Source organism: Gadus macrocephalus, chromosome 13, assembly GCF_031168955.1.
Source record: "Gadus macrocephalus chromosome 13, ASM3116895v1".
In the NCBI taxonomy this organism is placed as follows: Eukaryota; Metazoa; Chordata; class Actinopteri; order Gadiformes; family Gadidae; genus Gadus; species Gadus macrocephalus.
In genome coordinates this window covers 19,535,235-19,557,732 of record NC_082394.1, presented here as the reverse complement: position 1 = coordinate 19,557,732, position 22,498 = coordinate 19,535,235, and the positions used below count along the sequence as shown (strand labels likewise).

General features: G+C 46.6%; 1 protein-coding gene across 6 annotated transcripts in view; it reads right to left on the bottom strand.

Moving 5' to 3' along the window:
- The window catches only part of erc2 (ELKS/RAB6-interacting/CAST family member 2), a 55,500-nt gene extending 51,980 nt beyond the window's left edge, over window positions 1-3,520 (bottom strand). For 5 of the 6 annotated variants that reach the window (XM_060068956.1, XM_060068961.1, XM_060068962.1 and 2 more), the window contains exon 1: window positions 3,371-3,520. The gene's annotated coding sequence lies outside the window, so the exon portion shown is untranslated. Of the gene's footprint in view, window positions 1-3,250 lie in introns of all 6 variants that reach the window. The other variant, XM_060068958.1, reaches the window with a different exon arrangement.
- Window positions 3,521-22,498: the final 18,978 nt, after the last annotated feature.

Below are 22,498 nucleotides of genomic sequence, written 5' to 3'. Positions count from 1 at the left end.
GGTAATACTCAGCGGTGTCGTATACTCAGGTGTATTCCCACTGTAGAAGCTCCAGGATTTACGTACTCCCACAAAAAATGCGCAATTTACGTAACAATCAGAGGTGTTAAGAAAGAAATACATAGACATACTTACAGTACTTAAGCAGTTTCTTGGATTATCTGTACTTTACTTCAGTTTCTGATGACTTTCACTTTTACTTCACTACATAAAGATCTAATCATAATTTTGCTCCACTCTACATGACTCATCGTTGCTCAAGATAATGAATTATCATTACAGGCTACTTTTAGCATGTTGCGTATGCATGCGAATAACTGCTGATCTCACTGACCAGTTAAGGCACATCAAGTCAAAATTGCCACCGCATGTCTGTAGGCTATAGCTTAAGCAGAAGTATGAACACATCCACCTACCTAGCCGTAGTAGTCATACACTAGTGTCACTAATGCTAGGGGAGGACTGCCGAAGACAAACACCTGTGACCTTAGTTACCACAATGTGTACCTATATGTGTACTTTTTTACTCCTACTTTTGATACGTACATTATCAAATACCGTGTCGGGAGATGTGACAGCAAACAAGCAAGAAGAAACATTGCCCAACATGCAGAGGGGAGTAGGGCAGTGGGTAATGTGTGTGTGTGTGTGTGTCTAGCGAGCGTGTGGTTGAGTGAGTGGGAGCGAGCAGGCGCCAGAGAGTGAAGGTGAATGAGAGTGGAGCAGCGGAAAAAGTTAGTGGTGACGTTGTCAATCTGGCAACATATGGAGGCTATCAGTAACAAGGCTCCCTATATGGACTGGCAGTTCTTGGCACACTGGCAACTGTAAAAGTAGATCTTGGTTCAAACAAATGTCGGGCACCCCTGGTGTAGAGCCTAGGGCACAGACAGTACTACTGGTAAACATGGTTGTGGTGTGGGGCACATGCACAATTCTATCTATTCACAAGTCAATCATCTCATTTCGGAGTCACCAGCTTACAAGGAAAACAGCAGGTGGTACCTGGGATTTCTTTCCTGAATAGACCATTTATAATAATAGAAAAACATAAAAAAAATAATTTAAACTAAGTAAATAAATGTCAATTCGGGCATTCCATCATATGTTTTCCTTTGTAAGGTTTTTAATGAATTTGTGTTTTCTAAATCAACACACTGGGAGCAGACGCAGGTGGCTGACATTTTCCTCACAATGGCCACGGCCTTTTGGCATTAGTACTTGCGTATAAACAGGTCGCTGGCAAACTGTTTGGCACCAAAGACAAGAGCAAGGCATGTCATCAGATCGGTCACAAAAGGTCCTCTGAATAAGAAATACCAGGGCAGAATTAATTTAAAGATCAAAACAGGTTCTTCCATATTAAAGGCCCCCATTATGACGATGAGATAGCAGATTGTGTAGAGAGGCAGTCCGCCTCCCAGCAGCCACAGCCCTCCGAGTGACTTGCCAATTAACCTCTGATGCCAGATTCATGACACACTGTGGATGCACTGTAGAAGGCCAAATAAATGCTTACGCCAAATTGATGTAATGCCACATGCATATGTCCCATAGATGCTTAGTCAACGCCACATTCATGACACACATAGATGCTAACGCCATAGAAATGCAAACGCAACGTACATGACACACATAGATGCTAACGGCAAAGAAATGCGAACGCAACGTACATGACACACAGATGTGAGCCTTCTAACCCCACTTGGACACGACCACACTTTTTACACCAACTTACTTGAGGTTTTCTTTTTTTTGGAGGGTTGATGGTTGGCAAGTCGCAAGGATGAATGTTTTATTCCCTAAATTAGGAAGATTATTGCATTTGATTTATGTGACTTGGCAGTTATTGTTTATGGCAGCCACTGTTCAGAAGTTGAGTATGAAATGTCCCGTTTTACATTAATTCCTGCTAATACGCCACCTCGGCCATTCTGTGACTTCCGTTCCCTTTTAATTAAAGATTAAGGTGCATCCACATGTGTAAGAAATAAGTGGGCAGCCAGCTTCTGTTACACAGAGCCAAGGAAACCTCAGCAGCCCATTGTTAGATAACATGAGTCCTGAGACAAGTGGTGCGGAAACACAAGGCAGAGTATATACAGATGCTCTGGAGCCAGGGTCTGCCCCGTGGCCCTGCTGGCCTACCGAGCGTGCCTGCTAGGGGCCCGTGGCTGGATTGTATTTCTGAAAGGCGAACTGTGCCATTTAATCATGTGGCCTTATTCATGTTTGACTTCATAGAGTAAAATGTCATTCAATAAGTACCAAAACAAGAGAGGCAATGGCCATGTATGAAAGCCTTTTATCTTTTAAACCGAAACAACCTCCATAGTTGTCCTTAGCATGCAGAATACATTTTGATATGGTATGGACATTTGAAATATGAACTGGTCTTTGTGTCTTTAAACAACTGCCAACATATATGTGACAGTTCAAGCAGTTCTTGACTAAATTTAAAGCAAAAGTCTATTCATCTATATTTTAGGCGAAGAACATTTTTTTTTTCTAAAATGCTCGAGGCAAAGAATGCTAAATGAATATTCAGCTACACAACCAACAAAATCTTGGAAGAATTTCTACATTGATATTTGCATTATCTGCATATTACTTAAAACCAAGAAAGCCCTTCTTGTTCTTTCTAAGGTTATTGAGTGTTTTGGACGTCAGTCCACGGACATCCCACCGGGTTCAGGGGTTGGTCCAATGAGGGCCATATTGGGAGAAGGTAAGGCCACCTTTCAAATGTAGCCCTTATCACGAGAGCACTTGTAGCTGTATTTCACGCACTAGGAAGCAGAATAGACGAGGTGTTGGAGGCCTGATCAGGTTCCAGACGGCTTCTCGTAGTAACCCAGCCCATTAACGCTGTCACCGAGGATTGCAGGAGACATATGCGACACACACCTCCTCTCCAATTAAAGTCAGACAACTATAGGAGCAACATTTTGAGAAACATTGGGATAAATGACTGACTGTCTTCAACAGTAACAACTTCAACTTACATAAGAAACGTTAATAAATATCATTTGAAAGGCCTCCGTTGATGAGGTCTGCCTCAGCGGGCTCGTCGTCGAGCGGTCGAGCAGACCAATTACATCTCAACATGGCAACGATTCAAGAGGAACTCTTGCTTTCTTCAAATCAATGACTGATACAGAATGAAGCTTTTAGAGAAGATCCTGCGTGTTTTACACAATCCATCTAGCCAGCTCCACGACCACTGAATGTCAATTCCTTTTTTACTCACAGATGCTTCCCAAACCTCCGGGCAATGGACGAAATCCTCATCAAATACGGACACGTACAATTTGTAACATTGCATGGTGAACATTCAGTCATTATTCGGACTAATATCCAGCAATGGTACCTTTCAACGATGATGAATCTTCCCCATCGCTTCGCGAGACGACATCGTCTTGCCTCCATTCACACCATCTCCGTCCTGCGCTGTGATTGGCTGGGGGCGGACACGCGCAGCCCTCCTCCACAGGGAGCAGCATCACCACCGCGGGCGGGAGGGGATGGGCGGATGTGATGCGAGAGTCTCTCCTCCACAGATGGTGAACATCCGCTCGGAAACACTAACTATTCAGACTGGTCTTTATAGCAATTAACAAGTCGCTCCACTGCACAGCCTGACGACAGCGACTATCGTTCACTTCTTTCCCAGGTCAACGGATGGAAGACGTCCTAACCAGACTTCAATATACTGCCCCACACACTGGAGCGTTTTTATCATTAGACTTATACAGACAGTGGTGGTCCTGTCGTTGTAGGCCTATTAGCTGTTATTCATTATAACTAGGCCTACTATTAGAAAAGACCACCACTAATCTTTGGGTATGTTCCATATGAGTGATTCTCTATATCTAACCATAACCCTTTTTTGTTAGTTTTTCTTTTAGACACAATTGAGTTGACCGAATGTGTAACATTCATAGTGATACATGACTGAATCTTCCACCACATAGACAAACACATTGGAAGTGTTAGCCTAGTCAGCTATCATTACACCATTTAACGCCAATTGTGAAATCCATATAATCTCATATTTAAAGTTGCACACCGACTATAATCCAGTTATTTTATACTGATTATTGATTAGAATCGTGATTCGTCTCTCAGGATGAAGCTAAAAGATATGTTGTGGTGCTTCCGTTCTGAGAGACGGAGATGGGGACTATTGATTCCCTGTGAGACAGCACAGTGTTCAGGACTGGGTTAGTCTCTGGATTGTTCGATTGGCAGGTGCTGTGTATTGATTACGCAGTCTGCAGTAAAGTCAAACTAAGTAAATAAAGAGTCTGCTGGACACCTGGGGTGATAGATAATAATAACAAATAGGTGATAGAAGTAAGATTAAGAGTCGGTTTAGCTCACGGGGTAGAGCGGAAGTGTAATTGGAAGGTAGCTAGTTCGATCCCCAGCTCCTCCTAGCTGAGTGTTGAGGCGTCCCTGAGCAAGGCTCCTCCCCCTGACTGCTCCTGACGAGCTGGCTGTCGCCTTGCGTGGTTGACTCTACCGTCTGTGTTCTGTTGTGTGTAAGAATGGTTGTATGTCGTGTAAAGCGTGTGTTACCCTAAATGTTAATGTTGGAGATTAAAGAAAAAGAGCTTCAAGATAAAGAATGGAGATATAGGTAAAGCAGCGATAGAGAATATATCAGTGATTGATAATACATGATAGCGAATAGAGATAAGGGGAGATGAAAGACAAAGTTAAGGTGTGACATAGAGAATGAGGACAAAGTATAATAGAGAATAAAGTGACAGAGAATAAGGATAAGGAGTGATACAGAATGAAGAGGAGGATGTGAAAGAGAAGGAATATAAAATGTCAGACAATAAATATAAGGGATAGAGAAAGATAAAAGGGGATGGAAAAATAATAAAGAAAGAGATTCAAGATAAAGAATAGCTATGAGGATAAAAAAAGTGAACCATAACAAAAGTATAGATAGAGATTAAAGATAAACAGTTGATAGAGATTAAAGAGAAACAGTTAAAAGAGATATAAAATAAACAGTTGATAGAGATTAAGGGTCATAGTAAACTTATTTTTCTTCGTGTTTTCATTACTCTTAACAAATCACTTTTGTTTGCAACAGCCATGGGCCCCTGAGTGTGAGAGGGCCCCTGAGTGTGAGAGGGCCCCTGAGTGTGAGAGAGGGCCTATTTGTTATGTTATATTTGTAATAACCACCACAAAACGAATAGGTTTTGACAAGGGACCTCCGTCTCTATTCTCAAATGAACCTATCAGAGAGCGTTCCTTCTTGTCTTCCTGCACCAACTGCTGCCCCTCGCAGGACCAACAGCACCCTCTAGTGGCAGGACGCCGGAACCAGGCTGCGAAATCTACATGAGGATACAGTAAACACGACCCGAGCAAAACACTGCTGACCAAACGATGGCTCTCTGGAGTGCTGCTGCCTGTCTCATTGGCAGGTGTTCACCACGTCGTTGGTCCCCCTTGCCACATGGATAAGAGTGTGAATATATTTTCAATATTGAATGTTGGCCTATAATAGGCCAACATTCAATATTGAAAATATATTGATAATAATTATCAACATAAAGAAAAGCGCTGTGTACTCGACTTGGTCGGGGATTACGGTGCCCAGGGGCCCAGGGTACCCCTGAGTCGTAACCACATGGTAACTAACTGGAATTTATGCTTTTTCGAGCAAATAACATCTTGACAATAACACGAAATTATAAGACAGAAAATATACACGTTAACACAAAGGTAGACTTTAAGACTTGTCTCATTTGTTCGGAGTCCCTTAAGAGACATGCATAGAATAAAAGTAAGATGTATGCTTTTTGAAAAACAAAATTATATAACAGTGTCAAAAAATAAATAAAATAAAAAATAACAATCTAAATATTTTGGGCATTACATTGAATTGACAGAAACTGGTCTGATTGTCTGGTCATTCCTTCCTTCTGCTTTCTAGGCCCCTGTTTCACCTGAGGGAGCACAAGTCTCTGCTGGGCTTCAATTATCTTGGAGCATACTTTAGAAGTGGCGGTTTTAGGCACTGGCGAAGCGGGCAGCCGCCTGGTGAGGCATTATTTCATGAGACATGGAGGACGGCACGAGCACTCCAAAAGAAATAATAATCTATGGTTTTCTATGGTCTATCATATCACTGTGTGGGGAGTTGTCCTATTGGCAGCCCCTCCGGCTGCAGGCGCCTCTGCTTGCTGAGAAGGTGCCGTGGACACAGTGCCGCTGCTAGCTATTTTGGGGCCCTAAGCATAACTCCTTTATGGGCCCCCCTCCCCCCGAATTCTTGGTAGCGAACAATTGTTGACGGGGGGGGGGGGGGGGGGGGGGGGGGTGGTATCGAACAATTGTTGACGGGGGGGGGGGAGCATACGTGGCCATGTGCGACTCCTAACACTATGGTCTGGTGGATAATTCAATTTTTTTTTTTATTGCCATGGGCCCCCCCTCTGCCACAACTGTCTCACTTTCCCCCGTAGTCCATCGGCCCTGCACACAAGTATTGGAATGTCCAAAATCTTTTAAATTAAATAGTTATCCATAAATACAAACTTAAAACCAGAAGTATACAAGTAAGAATTTTTTATTTTTTATTTATAATTATTTGTATTATTTTTTTGGGGCCCCCCTCAGGACTTGAGGCCCTACACGCAGCGCGTAGTGCGCGTTATGGCAGCGGCGGCACTGCGTGCACATAAGCTGTGTGAGAAGGGGAAAGGGGAGGTGGGCCCGAGCCTCGGGGGACAGTTCACCTCTGCGTCTTCCCAAATGGAACGGACAAGGGAGGGAACGGGGGTCCACTGTTAGCGCGGATTGAAATCCTTATTAAAGCCTGCAGGATTATGCGATAAACATACGGAGGAACACTATCGCTGAGCTGCCCTGCCCCAACGTGCATGAGACGTTAAACACAACTAGAATCGCCGTCCACCATCATCCAACTGGTCAAGAACAGACCAAAAATAGTCTAAAAGCCTACAGAAACCACAGATAGTTAATGTGACGGTCACATTATTAAAAATAGACTTGGAGCAATGATATACAAAAAAAAATGTGTGAGCATGTATTTGCAAGTATAGGTTCGCCGCCCCACCTGCCCATATGGACGGCACATGCCTGGGATAGAGCAATAGGCCTACTCAAAAAGGAATTAGTGGGCTAAAGTCAGTCACCTCTCGAATTTCTTGCAATTGAGAAATCTAAGTTTCTCTTTCACTCATAATGTTATGATAAAACATGGCTGTTGTGCACTAGAAGTAGAACCCTACGTTCCTGCGACTAGAAGCTGATACCATGAAGTAGAACCCTATAGGCCTACTGTCCTGCGACTAGCTGATACCACTAGAAGTAGAACCCTATATTGTTCTGCTATTATAAGCTACTGCTGATACCACTAGAAGTAGAACCCTATACTGTCCTGCGACTAGAAGCTGATAACACTATGCACAAACCTTTGATGCTTTGTTATGGTCCCCATATGGGTATCTGTTGTGAAATCTTAATTTCAATTCATGCACATGCATCACTGACTTTAAAGGATAAGCTCTATCCATATTAAAAACAACAGGTGGCGTTGCGGACACCACAGAAACATATCTGGGTGTCGGATACAACACAAGGGCAATTCTTATGTATCACCAGGAAGTTAACCATTTCAGCCGAGGTGAGGGTGTCACAGTGTGGCTCTAAATAATCTGAACATCAGCGGCATAAAGAAAATCGGCCCACACTAATATACCAATACTGTATGCATCGGCCTGCGCTTGGACTGGATTGTTCATGTGCAATGTGTTTGTTGAGAGTTGGGTGTAAAGACATGTGGGCAGGAGGCGGTAGGGATTCTCACACTGCCCACTACACACTGAACAATTGTACTCTGCTGTTCGACTATACGTGCAATGATGATTCTGAATGCCATGAAGCACCCATTACACTTGAATCCCTAAACTCTGAAAAAGTTAGCTTGAAGGCTTAATGCTAAGTTACTTTACACATACAGTTAGAGCTACACCCTCCTCTCTCTCTTCTCCACCAACCCAGACTGGTCTTTGTAGCAATTAACAGGTCGCTCCACTACACAGCCGGCTACGCCCTGATAACTGTCCCTGCTCCACCCTGCCCTCCTTCTTGTATCCTCTCCAGACCCTCACTAACCTGGTTAGAGCGGGAAGCTGTTTGGAGCATGCTCTCACAAGAGCATCTTCTTTTACACTACATTTACTCAACCGTTTCCAGAAGATATTAGTTACTGCAATATATTTTAGAATCACAGATCGTTCAATAAATGATAAAGGGCTAGAAAACACAGATACCTCTTTCCATACCATTATCTTGTAATGGTCTCAGTTTGCTGATAAGAAGGGCAGTGCTCACTAATCGTGTCTTCTATTGTGTTATGCAACGGCAGGACAATCTGCAGAGGTGCACACGAGATGCATTAATCCATTGTACTCCAGATGGCCTGAGTATACAAATAACTGAGCAAAAGCCGGTCCAGGCTACTAAAATGATGAGAGCAACGAAGTTGCACAAATTCTATGTTTATGTTTGGATCAAATTGTTATAATTCTGATGAGTCTGTTAAACAATTTCCTTAATAATTACTAATAGTGTATGTCAGATGATGCATAAAATGTTGGTTACATTGTAAGATGAATTGTTTAACAGTTCTGTAACTGTAAGACATTTTTAGAGAAAGCATCTGAATCCCATAGACACATCAAAGCTCCTAACACAGATATATGTTGGTTTGGCTGGCTGTGCAGCTGTTGTATCTCTCAAAACCAGCGTTCTATTTTCACCCAAATTCAGCAGAACGACACATCACACCAATATAGCACCAGTATAACACATATGGTATAGCTCTCGAGCTCTGAGCCCCACCCTTCTTTGGGGTGGCTAGACAGCTTGTGATTGCCATGTCTTCCTCTTTGATGATGCTGAAACTTTTAGATCACAACTAAATGGTGCAATTTCTACTTAATTCCATAACCACACAATATTTCGCTAATTCACGTATATCATATATACATGTCATTTTACTGAGAAAATGTAATTTTACATTCGAAATGCTCGCTACCTGTAAACCATGCATTAATAGTTGGATTTACAAAACCAACAGCTTTTAAAATCCATTTGGGTCAATTCATGGTGCCCTTTATAACGACGTTAAAATGACGTTTGTGGGGAAAAACCTTTGCACTTGCATTTCGATACATTATAGATTACAATTATGAACATCACTTGATAAATTCTCACCCATGTTCAACCATCGCAAGCAATTCTAAAGTTCTGATTCATCTGATTAAGCAAAGAAGCGCAAACAGGTCCCTGCGGGCATCCATAATTGTAGTAGTTAGGAAGTCTAGTCTCACGAACAATCTGTTTTACGGGTTTTATGTCATAGCCTACGCAATGAAGAAGGGAAGTTTTACGTCCAGACACGTAAGAGCTTGTAATGGTCTCAGTTTGCTGATAAGAAGGGCAGTGCTCACTAATCTATACCATATGCATGTGTTATACTGGTGCTGATCAACGAAGAGATATGACTTTCAATGATAAGATGACCGGTGGCAGCGGCGTGGGCGAGGCCACGGATCATCGGCCCATTTCAGGGCCACTGGAGAGCGCTCCTGTAAGAGCTGGCGGGCCCTTTTCAGGGCCTCAGTACGCCTCCTGTGCCGCGTCCCTGGCGCCGGGTGACGGGCACCAGGCGTGTTTCAGGTGCCTCGGCGCTGAATACGCCGCGGCTGCCCCCGCCTCCTGCCGCGCGCTGCCTGAAGAGGGGCTCCTCTCCAGGCACCTCTTTTTCTCCCCGTCGGTGGATCTCGCTGAGGCCATCGACATCTTCGGGGCCGGAGTTCCGGACGCCCAGGACGCCGGTGAGCACTTCGAGGTTGACGACGTTGCCTCCTTGGACGACGTCTTTCCTGGCTCTGCGTCCGAGTTCTCCCGCTCCGAGGCTTCCACCGAAGCCACTATCGTCCCGGGGGAGAGACCGCGCCGGATGGCCGATCTCTTCGGCGAGATCATGGGAGAGGCGGCGGCCATCAAGGGCATCCCTATGCCAGCCCCGCCACTCGCCCCCATGTCGGATGACATGCAGGGCGAGTGTTTTCGCACCCTGTCTTCCTCCCGGCGGGTTACCCAGTGCCCCCTGTTCCCACCGGTTCAGCACCTTTTCACCGCTGCGGGTGGGGATCCCTCTACTCTGAAGGCCCCGGTGAGGGCCTTCACTGACTTCACCAGCGTGGAAGGGTGGGCTGATACTCAGACGAGGGGGATCCCTCGCCTGGAGCTTTCCCTGGCAGCGCTTCTCTGTCCGGGCGCCGGATGGCGTCCTAACAAGAAGCCGCTGCCCCCCCGACCGCCTCCAGAAGCAGATTATCGGCCTGACGGACAGGGTGTTCGTCTGTGCCTCGCAGTCTGCGCCGGCATATGGCGTGGGCCACCATGATCCAGAGGGCCATATGGCTCTCTCACACCGCGGTTCCGGAACGAGAGCGGGCCAGCCTCGTCCAGGGCCCATTAGCTCCGGATGGACTATTTGGGCCCCGGTTCTCGGAGTTGCTCGCTCACCAGCAGTCCGTCCGTGAGAATCGTTCCCGGTTCGGGGCGATTCTCACGGGCTCCTCCCACCAGCAGGCCGGGAGGAAGCGGGGTCCAGGCCGGTTCCAGCGCTCCAGGGGGCCGCCTCCGCCTCCAACCCCGATGCCGCAGCAGCAGCAGCAGCAGCGACAGCAGCCGCCGCCGCAGCCGAGGAGAGCAGCACCGCGGGGCCAGAAGTTCTGCAAACTTGCTCCCACATTTTCTTATGCAAACAATAAAGAAAAGAAAGACCGTTCGACCGAACGGCAGTACATACTCCCTAAAGAGCAATATTCCTTTAGATTACCTGTTTCCCCCCCTCAGCCAGATGGCTGTAGGGTGGCGGCCGGACGGCGTGTTTACATAACCTCTGGTTCATCTGCTTCTAAGAAGCGGCGTCCCTTTGAGCTTCTTGGGCGGGCTGGAGACTCATTAAACAAGCCCGGGGATACGGACGCTTGTACTAGTTTCCTAGTTTCCCACATTATCCCCTCTACCCCCCTTCTACAGTCTGTGGAAGGTGAGAAGACGGGTCTGTGCGCTGTGGTTACAGCCAGCGGACAACGCACGGTCATGAGGGCTACAGCTAGACCTATCAGAGCGCTGCTCCGATGTGTGAGAGAGGGCGACTGGTTAACATCCCTGGATCTCAAGGATGCTTACTTCCACGTCCCTGTTCGGCAGGCGCACAGGAAGTTTCTCAGTTTTGCCTTTATGGGGGTGGCGTACGAGTACCAGTGCCTGCCATTCGGCTACTTCCTGGCCTTCCCGAAGTGTGTGGAGACGGCGTTGGGACCGCTCAGGCGTCAGGGAAAGTGTCAAAAAGACCTTGAATATTGGGGAAACCCCCCCGCCCTTCTCAGGGGCGTTCCCCTGGGCAGATTGACGTCCTACGTAGTGGTCTTCACGGACGCCTCGTTGACGGGTTGGGGAGGAACGTGCCTCTCTCACTCGGTGGGAGGCGAGTGAGTTTGCACGCCCCCTACAGTCCACATAAATGTGCTGGAACTCGTCGCTGTGAGGAAAGTGCTGTTGCATTTCTTTCACCTGGTGCGTGGCCGCCACGTTCTGATCAGGACAGACAGTGTGACGGCGGCGGCGTACATAAACAAACAGGGGGGAGTGCGCTCCTCTGCTCTCCACCAAAAGGCGGTCGAGCTCTGGCTTTGGGCTCATCAGTATCTCCTCAGTCTGAAAGCCCTGCATATCGTGGGGCGCCCAGAACTTCGGGGCGGACCTCATGTCTCGCGGCGGTCCCCGCCGTGACGAGTGGCGGTTGCATCCCGACATTGTCAGACTGATCTGGCAGAGGTTCGGGACGGCTCAGATTGGGGACAGATTGCTACTTACGTCGGTGAAAAGGAAGTTAAAACAGTTGCTTAAGCTGCTTTGCTAGCAGACGACTACACCTTGACGCACAAGGGTACGTTTGGAGAGCCTCGCCCTTATGATGCTGACTCTGGGTTCAGGAGAAATATCCCTTTGTTTGATATGCAGCCTGCTGCTGGTCTAGGTAGAGTCGTCGGGTCAGTATACAGGAGTGATCATAGTGCACGGGAGGTTGACAAAGTTTGTAACTATTGTCGTAAAAAGGGACATTGGAAGTCTGAGTGTTATGCACTCAGGCCAAGAAGTGGATCGAGTGGTGCCCAGAACGGTTCGGAACCGCAAGGGGCCGGTCTGGCTGCCCCTGTGGTGAAACGGGTCGGTTATGTCACCCCAGAATCTGAACCATCACCCAAAACTCAGCCCTCCCCAGGTTTTGATTCTTATCTGCCATTCGTAACGGAAGGGTTTGTGTCTCTGTTGGAAGGTGACAACAAGGTTCCTGTGAAAATTTTGCGTGATACTGGTACATTTGACACGTTCATTGTAGCGTCAGTTCTGCCATTTTCAGAAAACTCTGATACTGGTGACTTCATTCCAGTCCTTGGAATGGGCATGAACGTTTTGAATGTTCCCCTACACAAGATTAGGCTCTTTTCTGATTTGTTCCAGGGTGAAGCGCAGGTGGGAGTTCGGCCAGCGTTACCAATTGAAGGAGTCACAATGATATTGGGTAATGGTTTGGTTGGTGCGCGTGTTTGGGCTGATGTGCCATCCGTTGTGGTAGCGTCAGTACCGCTGGTTAAAAGCAGGCCTGATGATAGTGAAAGGGAGTTTCCCGAGGTGTTCACTGCTTGTGCAGTCACCCGTGCGATGCGCCATGCAAACGATGTTAAAAAAGTGGATGATGACCCAGAAACTGTCAGATTATCCTTGTCTGATTTTCCTTTGGCTGTCTCTCACGGTGACCTGGTGAGAGAGCAGCAGGTGGACCCTTCTCTGAAGCCTCTGTTTGAGAGGGCTCTCCCTGCTGCTGGTGCGAGGGACAGTGCACAGGCATACTTCATTCATGATGAGGTTCTTGTGAGAAAGTGGGTGCCACATGGTCCTGATTTTGTTGGAGATCCTATTTTCCAGATTGTCGTGCCTTCCAAATTTCATAGTTTGGTTTTGCAAGTGTCACATGACGAGTGTGGACACATGGGTGTCCGTAAAACATATGATCGCATTTTGCGTTGTTTTTTTTGGCCTCGTCTAAAGAGGGGTGTGGCTTCGTATATTAAAACTTGCCATACCGAATCAGAGCATAAAGCCTGTTCCTCTCTGCCCAATTATGGCAATTGGTCAACTGTTTGAGCATCTCATTATTGACTGTGTTGGTCCCCTACCTCGTTCGCGTTCGGGTGCAATCTATCTGTTGACAGTGATGTGTCAGAGCACTAGGTATCCGGCAGCATACTCATTACGCACCATCACTACTAAGTCGGTAGTGCGTGCCCTGACTCAGTTCATCTCCATATTTGGAATCCCCAAAGTCATTAAATCAGACCAAGGTTCTAACTTTTCCTCTCATCTGTTTGCACAGGTTTTGAAACAACTCCGGGTGAAACATAACAAGGCGTCAGCCTACCACGCGCAGAGTCAAGGAGCTCTTGAGAGGTTCCACGCCACGTTGAAGTCTTTACTCTGTGCGTACTGTACTCAGTTAGACGGAGACAGGGAAGAGGGGTTACCGTGGTTGATGCTGGGGGCTAGGGAGGTAAGTCAGGAAAGTACAGGCTTTAGCCCAAATGATCTGGTGTTTGGACACACAGTGCGTGGCCCTTTGGCAGTCTTGCAGGACGATTGGAAGAATTCTGAGCCACCTAAAAACTTGCTGCATTATGTAAATGGATTCAGGAATAGGCTATATGCTGCTGGAGAGCTAGCAAAAGAGAAACTTGCAGGCGCCCAACATAAAATGAAGCGTCTTTATGACCGTCGATCCGAGCAATGCACGTTTTCCCCGGGTGATCAAGTTCTCGCTCTGCTGCCTTTGGTCGGTTCCCCCTTTCAGGCTAAATTTACTGGTCAACATGCAGTTGTAAAGAAAGTTTCAGACCAAAACTATTTGATTGCCACGCCTTTGCGTAGGAAACCTAACCAACTCTGTCATATTAACTTACTGAAGACTTATTACGATCGTGTGTCCTCTCCAGTATGCCCCCGTCCGGCGTGTTTGGCTAATACAGTCCTTGTGGACTCCATCCCTCATGCGGTGGCAAAGCTTGAGGAGGATGGGTTGTCCACTCCTGACCAATCCCTGTTAAATGGTAGGTTGAAAAATTCGGAATCACTTGTTAACCTTGACAGCTCGTTGCGCCATTTGGGGGAGGTTGAACGCACTCAGCTTATAACCCTCATCCATAATTATCCATCTCTTTTTGGTGATACTCCTTCACGTACAACTTTAATCGAACATGATATTGATGTAGGTGATGCAAGGCCCATTCGTCAACGTTTTTATAGGGTGAATCCAGAAAAACGTAAGCAGATGGACTCGGAAATAAAATATATGCTCGAAAATAACATTCCAGTTCCGTCATCGTCCAGCTGGGCGTCTCCATGTTTGACGGTTCCAAAACCTGATAATACGCCAAGATTTTGCACAGACCTGCGCAAGGTTAATAACGTGACAAAGCCAGATTCATACCCACTTCCACGTATGGATGATTGCATAGACCAAGTTTCCTCTGCAACGTTTATTTCAAATTTTGATTTGTTGAAAGGATATTGCCAGGTGCCATTGTCCGAGAGGGCTCGAGAAATATCTGCTTTCATAACTCCTTCCGGCCTTTATTCCTACACGGTGATTCCGTTTGGTTTGAGAAATGCTCCAGCCACGTTTCAGCGATTAATGAACATGGTTGTGCGTGACCTGGAGGGCTGTGCCGTGTATTTAGATGATGTTGTCATCTACTCTGACAACTGGGAAACTCACTTGCAGCGTATCGATGCTTTTATTCGGCCGATTGGCTGACGCGTGCCTCACAGTCAATCTAGCGAAATGCGAGTTTGCAAAGGCGTCGGTGACCTACCTCGGACGACTGGTCAGACATGGGACAGTGTCGCTGTTGCGTGCCAAAGTAGAGGCAATTGACATGTACCAAAGACCCACAACCAAAAAGGAGCTGCAGCGATTTTTGGGCCTTGTGGGTTATTACCGCAGTTTCTGTAGGAATTTTTCCACCGTCTTTACCCCTCTCACTAATTTGTTGAGAGGTGATGCTAAATACTTTTGGAGTGATGTCTGTCAGCAGGCTTTTGAAAATGTGAAGTCCCTTCTCTGTGCTGCTCCGGTGTTGGCAGCTCCTCACATGGATGAGCTTTTTAAGCTCCAGGTAGACGCTAGTCAGGTGGGCGCAGGGGCTGTGCTCCTCCAGGCCGATGAGCTTGGCATAGACAAACCAGTTAGTTTCTTTTCAAAGAACTTTAATACGCACCAGCTGAACTACTCCGTCATTGAAAAGGAGGCTCTCGCCTTGGTCTGGGCTTTAGTTCATTTTGAGGTGTACATTATGTCTGGCCTTGCTCCTCTGGTTGTGTATACAGATCATAACCCCTTGACTTTCCTTAATTGGCTAAAGTGTCCGAATCAAAGACTTGTGCGCTGGTCTTTATTTTTGCAGGGATATACTTTGGACATACGTCACATTAGAGGGAAGGATAATGTAGTGGCAGATGCGTTGTCCCGAGCACCCTGCTAAATAGCCTAATGTTGAAAGTGCTGTACATGTTATCTTCCTCCTTTCTTACTCTCCACTAAAATCGCTCGCAGGATCCTGCTGCTGAGGTTGGAGGAGTGGCTGGGTGCAGACGCGTAGGAACTAGTCAAGTTTATTTTTTATTTTATTCAATCCATTTTTTATGAGATATATTAAACGTTTCTATGATTAGTAGAGTTCCATTGGAACCCTTTTCATATGGGGGGGGGGGTGTGACGGCCCTCTGACTGTTATAGGTAACCTGGGCAAGATCCTCTGCTCCTCCCCAGGTCTCTCCTCTCAGGTGGTTCCGGATGGGCGGAGCTGCCCAATCAACCCCAATCAGAGGGTGGCAGATAAAAGGCTCACCAGTCTGCCCATGGTTCTCTCCCTCTCCAGACCCATTATTTTTGGTTAAACTTTGTGTCTGTTAATAAATTATGGTTACTTTTCAGTTTAAACCTTGGTGTGTCTCCATGTTTGTTATGGCCAAGAGCCGGGCCGTGACAGTCTGGCTCCTGAGAGGTTGATCCTGCAGGGCAAAGGTTTGCCTGAAGCGGTTATCAACAATATCCAGGGTGCTTGTGCGCCTTCTACTTCTTCCCTCTATGCAGCGAAGTGGTGCGCTTTCTCTGACAGGAACCACGCTGTCCCATCCCATTGCGAGGTGGGAAGCGTGTTTGCGTTTCTACAGCACTAATTGGAGAAGGGTTTGGCTTTTTCCACTATCAAGGTCTATGTTTCAGCTGGACATGCGTGCTGTGATGGTGGACCGATCTTCAGCCATCCACTGGTCAAGAGGTTCTTGCATGGGGCTAGACGGGTTAGGCCTGTTTCGCGCGTGCTTACACCACGCTGGGAACTCCCCACCGTGTTGCGCGGGTTGTCCAGGGACAACCCCTGAGCCTCTGTCTCAGGCCCCTTTGGATGCCCTGTCCTTTAAAACGGCGCTCTTATGGCTTTGGTTTCTGCCAAGCGGGCCGGTGAGCTAACCGCTCTGTCTGTCAGCCCGAGCTGCTCAGACCTAATCCTGCGTTCCTCCCTAAGAACATTAATAGTTCTTTCCGGTCGAGAGATATTGTGCTTAAGGCTTTTCACCCCCCGCCTCATTCTAGTGAGGCGGAGGCAGAGTTGCATCTCCTGTGCCCTGTGCGGGCGCTGGCTATGTACGTGAAATGCTCGGCCGCGTTCTGCTCCACACAACAGTTGTTTGTGTGTTATAGCGACGCTAGCAGGGGCCGCGCTCTCTCTAAACAGAGGTTTTCTCGCTGGATATGTGAGGGTGTTTGCTTAGCCTACGCTCGGCAAGGCTTAGCGCCACTATTGCAGCATTCTTCGAAGAAAATAGTCCAATCCCGGGTTGCTTTTAACTCATTTTATTTGTTATAAAGTAGGCATGTTTCGGTATGGTAAACTATGAAGCTTAAGGGAGGGAATTGTATCGAACGCGTGGAGAGGAAAATACCGTGATCTACTTCAAGCCCCCGGGCTTAGGCCCGGTGGCTCTCCGCCGTCTACCTATTGATCTCTGGGCTCTTCACTTCGAATCATCCGAGAGAGACGTCAAGTGGGCGTGGCATATGCAGTGGGCATGGCCGGGGTGACGTAATGGCTTCGGCTTCTTCACCTATCTAAAGGTGCTGCCTTCTGTGGAGGGAGCAGCCTTCAATAAGGTCTTGCTCCCCTTGTGGCTATGTGAGGGTAATGCAGCTTCTTAAAATACTTAACACCACCATTGGGCATTAAAGCTCACTCGACACGGGGCGTGGCCGCTTCAACGGCTCTACTCAGAGGCGTTCCGGTGGAAGACATTTGCACGGCTGCGTCTTGGTCTTCCCCCGGCCCCTTTGTTTGTTTCTACATGTTCGACATGTCCAGGAGCTCACTCGGCAACTCTGTGTTGGAGTCCGGTGCCCCTTCTACAGCTTAAGAATGAAGGCATGTTCTTTTAAGCGGCAACGTTGAAATTCCTCTCGCCGGATGCCGAGTTGGACTTGACTGCCGGTATTTCTCTCCCACCGTTTTTCAAATGAAAAGCGGAGTAGAGGGGTTCCTATTGGCTCGCCGATTGACGAGTCTGCCAGTATGGCACTCCCGCCATTTTTTAAATAAGAAACGGACGAGAGAAGCTCCTTATTGGAGAGTCGAACTCCGTAGCTCCGCTCCCGGTGATAGCGGACCTCATGGAAACCGTATTACTCTGGTATTTCCCTTCACTTTCATGGATTCCATGAAGGACGGATTGGGGCCGGAGTCTTTGCAGACTCACTTTTTTCTGTTGATCATCGCCTTGCTTGATCTAGGAGGAATTAGTTTTTTATTAAGCTTTTGTGTTTTGCACATCCTCTGCTTTTTTGAGTCTTGTGTGCCCTGGTGACTTAAGTTTCTTGACTGGGGTCCAGCAGGAGTACATTGATTGGGCTCCGCTCACAGCTTCAGCTTAGCCCATAAGGCGAAGCCTAGACGGCGTAGCCTACATGAAATAGAACGATAGTTATGATATTATAACTCTAGTTCTATATACACGGTGCCGTGGGAAATGTGGGCTGTGCCCACGTTGATTGGTGCATAGTTGAAAATGTTCAGTGCGCGCGAGCACGAGCACGGGACAAGCCCATAAGGCGAAGCCTAGATGGCTACGCCTACAATCAAAGAACTAGTTATAATATCATAACTATCGTTTTCAACACATTTCATTCAGTCCTTCTAGTAGTTGCAGAGTTCGCTCGTGCTAGGCTTGCGCACGGCAATGCTAGCCTGCTAATAAAACAGTCTTACCCACTCCACAGTACACCCGAGGTAAATCAATTATAACGACTATAGATATAAACGTCTGTGTTGATAGAATAATGTAAGAAATTAAACTAACCGTGCATTGCATGAATCATCGCATGTTGAGGGACTACTTTCTCAGCAGCAGCGGAATTTAACCTAGGTATCAGTCCGCCACTGCCGTAGCCTACAATTAAGCAATAGATCACGCCAGGCTGTGGTATGTGCTCATTATACCACTGTTAAGGGGCGTTGTCCGGCCCCGACGCGCAGCGGAGGGCCGGCGACCCCCTTCGCGGTGGTATAATGAGCACATGCCACTGACTGAAGTGATCTATTGCTTTTATACAACGGTTACTGTTAAGGCGAAACGAAAGTCATAGACACACTACATTTAAAAAGAAACCAAGAAAGTCAAAGTAGCCGCTTTATTAAAGAATACAAAAAAGTAGTCCCTCCTGGCCTCCTGGCTGCCGCTATGCATCGACGGTCGCTAATACACTTTAGCGTCCCTCCGAGAGAAGGCTCCGATAGAGCGGTTCGCCGGCAATTTATCCTATGGTGCAGTTCACTCGCCGTGTGCCTAAGCTTTCGTTAGTCTCTCCATCGCCTTGCTCACTCCCGGAGTAACAACATTTACACCCTCTCCATCATCCAACATATGTTTTACTTTGTAACTGTTTCTACTTCCAGTCGCGGAGTAATATGCAAACTTTCACAAAATGATCGGGCGTCATAGCAGTTATGTATACGCTCATTATACAACAGTTGGGAACCAATCAGATCGCTGGATTTAGGTCCCCCGTTGTATAACCAGGAATATAACACTGCTGCTGCGACACAGCAAGTCCCTCAAAATGCAATGCAATGCAAGGGTGGTTTTATTTCTAACATTATACTATCACCGCAGACATTTACATCGACCGTCTGGCGTTACAGTTGATTTGCCTCGGGTGTAGGCCTACTGTGGAGTGGGTAGGAGTGGGTCATTTTATTAGCAGGCTAGTATTGCCCGTCACCGTGCGCTAGCCTAGCAGGAGCAAACTCTGCAACTAGAAGGACTGAATAAAATGTGTTGAAAACTGTCTCCAATGATAAAGAACACGAAGGCTAACTTGGAAATCAGGCCCTATGTCTGAATGTGCTCTGCCCCTTGGAAATAGAAATGCATTGAGAGGTTCCCGATTAATAGGCATTTGCGAATTGGACTGCGGAGGTTATGCTTTGTCTTTGCACGTTGTAATATAATTCAAAGACTAATTCCTACCCAACCGGTACATAACCAGTTGAGGGCAGCCAAGGACCATCTTCTTTATAAATATATTCACCTGAATGTTGATAGCTGGATTCCGGTTTTATAGTACATTCATCAATCACTCCACATAGTTAAGCAGATAAGCATTATTCAGCTCCTTCACCTATGACTTCAATAGCCAACATAATGATGTAGTAGGCTAGGCCTATCGTAGGATGGTGCTATAGTAAGGCATGGGGCATATAAGTAACATTAGGGTCAACATTTCTTATATTTGTAGCTGTTAAACGTAACTGTGGTGCAGATGGGATGTAAGATGGGATGAACTAATGTATCCCTTTCTTTATTACTTAATTGAATGAATGAAATTGAAAATAAAACTTTTCTATTTAGCTGTAAATAAACCATCGGTGTGTAATTGTCGGTGAACCCACTTTTCAGGTGGAATTTGCATTTATATATTTGTGATTTAAATAAATGCGTTTTAGAAAGGAGATCGGGCGTGTTATCCCCAGGGTTACGTTAGTAAAAGGTAAACGATTGGCCACTAGGGGGCACTGTTACGCTCTCCTTTCCCCTGAGCCTTCAAATATTAGCGCTGTTTATCTCAGGACACCAGGCCTACTTTGTTTTGTCCCATGTGGGACGTTATTAGGTATTCACTGATCTGTCGATACTGATTGTTATAGTGGGGTTTGGGTATTGTGATTATTATAATCCGGAAAGGAATAGCACAGCCCCTGATTGCACAAAGTTTTACCTTCTATCACCGGTTAGCAGTTTTGGTGCCAATTTTCCAATAGGGGGCGCTATAATTCACAATTACAATTAGGGCATTTAGCAGACGCTTTTATCCAAAGCGACTTACATCGGTTAATGCACACATTGACACAGCGACGGCAGAGTCAACCATGCAAGGCGACAACCAGCTCGTCAGGAGCAGTTAGGGTTAGGTGTATTGCTCAGGGACACATCAACACTCAGCAAGGAGGAGCTAGGGATGGAACTAGCAACCTTTCGGTTACAAGCCTGCTCTATCTCCTGAGCTAAGCCGACCCAGTCTAAGTTAAAGGGGCAGACCATTGCACCCAACGAAAACATTTTCAGAAAGTAAGTTTCACAAGCCTTGTCACATGCTGATTATCTTCCAAAAAAATCTAAAAAATATCTTCATGAGGTGAGTTGTATCTATTTAGTTTTCAGTAGGTCTACGTATGTTAGGAGTCCTTGAGGGTAATGTGTTCCTCTTGAGGAGAGACATGTGTCCAACGTTTAAGGGTCATATGTAAAGCTTTTCATTTTGATTGCTCTAACACCCCTCTATGCTCCAATCACGCATACATTTTCGATAGATTAATCTTGATATGTTTCTTAAAGTATGTTGTTTGGTCGATAATCTTCATATTACCTCAGCAGTTGTAACCGTCACGTCGACCATAGCACATTGGGGATAGGAACCGGGTTCATCATTGACTTTTCCCATGCAAAGTTGAGGGTTCTTGAGGCACATTTGTGTAGGTCAAAGATGTTAGGAGATAAGCGTATCTCCTTGTTGTTGTCTTGGCCACTGGGGGGCACTGTTACGCTCTCTTTTCCCCTGGTCCTTAAAATATTAGCGCTGTTGGTCCCTCTTGTGTGTTCACACCAAACGCGAAATTTTTCGCCCGTCCGTCGCGCCACGCTTCATAATCTGTCGCTGTGCAAGTTTTGTCGAATTTGTCGCGCCACAACAAGGTAACCACATTGCATGTGTTTACCTTTTGTGGAAGAGGGAGAGACGTCGGAGGACCCGACGCAGTCTATTCATAATATTGTAATGACCACGGAAGAGGCAGTGAATGAAGTGTTGAATAGACAGAGATTTATTAGATAGGCCTACCTAATAAACCGTTGGAACACACAAGACCGGAAACATAGCAACGCCGGTAAACAAACCCCGAGAAGCCCTGCACTGAGTTTGACGGTTGAACGCTGATTGGCTGTTACGGTACACATGTGACTCAGTGGCCACGCTGTTGAACGTGGATTGGCTCTCATCACGCGAAATTCGCGTCAAAGTTCAAATATTTCAACTCGAGCGAATTTGTCGCGCCACAAATCCTCGTGAACGCGCTCGCCTGTGCACGGCGAAAGTGTGGCGCGATAAATCAAAACTTGTCGCCGGTTTTCTCTCGCAAAAAGTTTGCCCGATACGCGTCTATGCGTTCACTTTGTATGGGATCCTGTCGCCCCGTCGTATGGAAGCATATATGTAGCAAAAATCAAATGGCAATGCAATTTGCAATTCAATAAGTAATTACGTTATGCAATTGACAATGCATTATGCAATTTCATAATGTAATTTGTTGGCTATCTCCACGGTGGGTCTCCCAGTCCCGACCCTATGTTTCGCAATTCACACCCAGTGCCTGTAGCACTTGGGAAATCACTGTTTACCACGCTGGCGTCAAAACGTACCAGTGAGGATAAGTCCTCTATCCTATCTCCCAGAACACCACATCATCGGCCATCGGAGCGTATCAATAATCTCCATTGGTGACCATGGACCTGACACATACGAACCAGAAGTGAACGTGAACAAGGAAATTACGAGCAAGTGACGTAGTTCCCACCCAGACGCTGATTGGCTGATACGTTTGACACTTTGTATATTGACTTTTTGGAAAACGTTTTGGATTACGTTTTGGTAAACGTTTTGCCAATACTTTTGCAAAGCGTTCGTTTTGCGGATTGAAATGTCATTTGAATATCGCAACACACGGAGTGTGGCGAAGTGGATTGCAATCACGGGGACGCTATA